The sequence below is a fragment of the Coenobita brevimanus genome, chromosome 80 (assembly GCF_032717465.1).
Source record: "Coenobita brevimanus isolate Jiangsu-jjx chromosome 80, ASM3271746v2, whole genome shotgun sequence".
In the NCBI taxonomy this organism is placed as follows: Eukaryota; Metazoa; Arthropoda; class Malacostraca; order Decapoda; family Coenobitidae; genus Coenobita; species Coenobita brevimanus.
In genome coordinates this window covers 50,749,571-50,755,135 of record NC_137033.1, presented here as the reverse complement: position 1 = coordinate 50,755,135, position 5,565 = coordinate 50,749,571, and positions in this window count along the sequence as shown.

Below are 5,565 nucleotides of genomic sequence, written 5' to 3'. Positions count from 1 at the left end.
CTGTTTCGAAGTATCTCTCCATACCAATTCAGTTCTGTTCATATTCTGGTGAAAGTTTTATATATGCAAATAATATTGGTAGTCATCCATTCAGTGCAGTGACGTTCTCATATTTACTGTAATCATACTACCACCAGACGATCTTATTCAACAGTTAGCTTCAACTTTAGTATGGGACGGGGCTGATTAAGGCTATGTCTAACACCGTCGATTTGAAAAGTCTTGCTAAACTGAATAAAATGGCATGGAACTACCAAAAATAGAATGAAACTTCATAGGAATTAAGGTGTAAACAGTATAGAAAAACAATACTTAGACGTAATGTGCAAATTACGCTTAGGTGCTTAGACGCTTCCGGCAAGAAAACATTTACAAGACACTTCACTAATTGAACCGTTCTCGGAGTAATCTTTCCGGTGCACACCAGAGAAAAATGTAAACAGAAAATACACTAATGGATATACAGTAGTGTATCTTTGCTTCGGTAAAATTCCTACAGTTTCATAACAACCATGCAAGCGAAGTAAGTAAAGCAGTATAAGTTTGAACCATACCTTGATGAAATATTGAGTGTCTTTCTGCCTGTCTCTATCTGTTTGCCATCAAACAAATCCTGGCGGGACGGACTGGAATGAAAGTTGGAATGCAAATAGATTTCGAGAACTCGACTGTCAACAATGGATAGGCCCTCCTCGCCGCAGCCGGCACTCTCTCTCTCTGTCACATATATATACTGTAGCATATAACAAAAATAGTGTGTGTATATATATATATATATATATATATATATATATATATATATATATATATATATATATATATATATATGTATATATGTGCGGGCGCGCTTGCTTCACACAAGACGTCACCAGCAGATCAAGATGGGAAGTGAGGATGCTGAAGCTCCTCCTCAGTGGTCCTCATCCATTATTACTCAGCAGACAACACACATCACAGGACAATCGGCACACAAAGTACATTCAGTACAACACCCAACACACAGAAAGAGTACATTCAGTATAGCACCCAACTCATAAAAAAGTACATTCAGTACGATACTCATCAGAGACAAAATCCATTGTCAGCGCAACACTCAGTACTCTCAACACAGACAAAAGCATTCAGCACAAAACTCAGCACAGAAAAAAGTGCCTTAAACATAACACTCAGCACTTAGAATGAGTACATTAGGTACAACACTTAGCATGCAGACAAATTACACTCAGCGCAACTCAGCACACTGACAAAACGCTTTGAGCACAAAACAAACTACTTCAGCATAACACACACACACACACACACACACACACACACACACACACACACACACACACACACACACACACACACACAACACACTTCACGCAAAGTCAACACATAAATTGCTTATAGCACGCAGGGACACACCATTTTTCTCCTCCCCTTTTCTTCTTTTCCCTCCTTTTTCCCCTCCTTTTCTCTTTTTTTTTTTTCCACCACCACCACCACCACCACCACCACCACCACCACCACCTCCTCCTCCTCCTCCATTGTTCATTTCACCCCCCGCACCCACTTCCCCACATTTCCCCCCCCCCACAGTATAACTGTCATAGGCCGGACATATTTTTTTTTATTCATTACGGACCTAAATTCGTAAAGAACGTTTCGAAACGCCCCCACATAAACAACAGCAACAAAGAAGAGCGGTGAATTTACACGTGAACAGAATAAGAGAAGAAAAGTAAGACCAATACGAAATTTAGAAACTAGTCACGAGGAACTGTCAGACCCATATTACCCCCATCGAGATATAGGGATTCGAGCTAGATTATCCAAAAAATTCATATGTAAGAGGCCGACCTAACTGCTTGGCAGCCTTCTCCAAGATGGAAAATTTAGTTTTCTTGGCAGATTCGAACCGGAAGAACTTCGTGACGCAAGGCTTTCTGCCAGTGAGACTTCCCCTTTCACTATGATAGATTCTTGTGATGTACCCTCTCTCTCTCTCTCTCTCTCTCTCTCTCTCTCTCTCTCTCTCTCTCTAATCACTAACCATACCTTTGTAACGGTGGAAAAATGAACTTATGTTCAAACACACACACACACACACACACACACACACACACACACACACACACACACACACACACACACACACACACACACACACACACACACACACACATTATTTTTATAATGTATATTATATATATTATATACATAATGGAGCCTTTGTGGTACAGTGGTAATGTGTGCGTTTACGTACACTGAAGAACGAGGGTTCGCGCCCCGCCAGGGTAATAAACTTTGGGAGCGTTCTTCATGCCAAGTTCTGCATTGGCGGACACAAGGGATGCTGTGGTTGAACCAGTGTCGCATACTGTAAAGTATGTTTGCACCCAGTCGGCTTGCGCGGGCCGATTACACTTGGTTACACATACAAGCACTTCTCACCCTACATACAGTCTCTACCAGACAGCCTAAGCCACTTGGTACAGATACATTGGCTGTATCGTCCCCACTTCGGTCGCGATAGGCCGGTCCTGCAGTGGATACTCAAACGGCTGATGAGATGAGATGAGGTATACAAAATATATATTATTGATATATGTATTATATATACAGGTATTTATATAATATATATATTATTTATATAATATATATATATATATATATATATATATATATATATATATATATATATATATATATATATATATATATATATATATATATATATACATAATATATATTATTGATATATGTATTATATATACAGGTATTTATATAATATATATATTATTTATATAATATATACCGGTATTATAAAATATATGTTATATATGTTTAGATAATGTATATTATATATATTATATATAATGTTTGTGTGTGTGTGTGTGTGTGTGTGTGTGTGTGTGTGTGTGTGTGTGTGTGTGTGTGTGTGTGTGTGTGTGTGTGTGTGTGTGTGTGTGTGTGTGTGTATGTACAAGAACTGAGTCATTATGAAAGTTAGTAAAGCTACACCAGATCCATGCACTTTGTTGGATAACTTATGGATAGTAATAGATGTTGCATGCGTGTTTTTTTCTCCAAAATTTTCAGCATTTTGCTGAAAAGAGCCAAAAAGTATCAGATTGGGCACAATTATTAAGTTACGTGTGTAGCCCGCCATGCTTTGGTGTGAGGGTCCAAAACCCCTAAACTGATAATATACACATTCCGAGCTAAGATGGATGTTTTCAAAATGCACATTATTTTATTTTATAGTAGGCAAATGGGGGCGAACTTTTTCTGTTTTCTAAAACAACAACATTAGAAACTTGTTCGGTCAAGCACATTCTTCCCGTTCTTGTGTAGTCTCCTGTGACCTAATTTTTCTTTTACTCCCCCTCTCCAACAACACACCCAAATGCCACCCTGCTCTGCCCAACCCACCTAGCAGTACCCCACCCCATACCCCTTCCTCATTCACTCCACGCGCCCCACATCCGCCTCTATACTTCTTCCCCTTTCTGTATCTCTTCCACCGCACCCCTTCCCATCCCCACCTCACATCACATCACCCCACAGCAAACCATAATCCTCCCTCCCCCCCTCCGCTCCCGAGCCCGACAGTGCAGTGGTAAAAACTTTGATTGCCAAATACTGTGAATGCATAATTTATCAGTTTTATATGCCATTATAAAGCCATCACCTGATTAAGAAAAAAAGAACGGGAACTGAGACAAAGAAAAAGCCTTTGGCGAGAATAATGAAAAAAAAAAAAAATGGTGTTTACCACCGCCATTAGATAAATAAAAGAGCGTCCAAAAATGAAGATAACTCATGGTGAAGTTAAATGAAGAAAACATTGTTTCAGACACCGACAAAAATGACAAACAATAATGAGAAAAAATTACTGAGCCTCATGACATAATGAAGATAATCATAATGACACAAAAGTAAAATGATTGGCTGAAACATCTCCAAGGGTATAATGGAAAAATTTATAATCAGACCTGCAAGCTAATTAATCTGTGAAATTAATCAGTCCATTTGATGGGAAAGAGTCATCAGCGACCTTATTCCGCAGTCATTTATGGATGGTAATTACGTGACAGGATTTTGGGTAAGAGCTGGAGGAAAGGTAGGGAGGAGAGAGGGCGGTAACAGTAGGACTGAATTATAAGACGCAGTAGAGAGGAAAGGTAGGAGGATGTAGGGATTAGAACAAAATAACATGTCAGAAATGAGTAAAACGGGAGAAAAAGAAGAGAGAAGGTAAAGAAAGAAAGGCACTGACTGAATAGAAGGGACCAGAGGGTAAGGGAAGGGTAATAATAACAATAATAATAATAATAATAATAATAATAATAATAATAATAATAATAATCGTTACCCTTTCCCACACTTTAGCACTCCAGCCCTCTCGCCCCTCCACACCAATCTCTCACCCTTACTGCAGCATCCACCTCACCACTTCCTCGCCATAAATGTTTCGTTCACCTCACCATGACTAATGTATTCTCTTTCTTCCCTCCGCCTAAATACAAGCCCCGGTACCCTGTTCTCGCCTCCTGCAACCCCACCAACGTTCCCAAAGACGTATTTGATACATCACTTTCTACTTACATCTACCGTGGATGGTGGTAACATGGCTCACTCCTGACTCCTGAAAATATAGAATCATTGATTGTGAACATCTTGATTCTAATTGCACCTAAAGATGAGGTGAAGCTGGGACCAGAAACAAAGAGGGTACATAAATATGGGCTTATTATCACAGAGCTTATCTAGTAAAATGTGCCACACAGTCATTCACACACCAGTAATAAGTGCAAAAATAAAACTCATACATACTTCATTTGTTGAGTGAAGAGCGATAATATGTTCACTGTTTTGAGGCCGTACCTTCATTGCCTTAGGAGGTCGTCTAGCACACTTCCTTTACCGGTGCCTGTCTGTTTCAACATTTCGCATATTATCATTAATTTATGAGGTCTTCTAGCACCTCTGCTTGACTGCTTTCTGTCTGCGTGTGGTACGATAACAGTGTGATTTTCTTATTGTTCTTTAGATTTTAGGCGATGATAATGGTAATAATAATCGTATGTGAACAACTTACAGAAATGCATCAGGATGTAATATGCGAAGTAATTCGCTTAGGAAGAGGTGTTAGGAAGCGTGATATCTTTAATTTTAGTTACGAGTATGTGGAGTAACCAACTAAATGGATTAACACAAACAGAAGTTGTGATGCCAAGTATACGGAAATATTGACATTCATCTTTGGTTCGTCTGCAGTGTTATAACTTTGTGTTCTTCATCTAAGTCCGCGGACGACCCCCTGCCGCCTCCCAAAATAAAGTTAATGTTTTCTATTTCTCATAATGAGTAACAAAGCCCCGACTGGTTCTGTATCGAAAAGTCAGTGCCAGATATTCAACCGTTCCAATATCCCCATGCCGTTATTGGAACTTTTAACGTTCTGAGAACCTTACTTTTTTCCTTCGTCGATTAAATTCTTATATTCTTTTCATGCTAACTTTCTTTACCGCCAAAGATTTCTTTCCCCTAAAACATTAGTGTCTTCTCTCTCACATC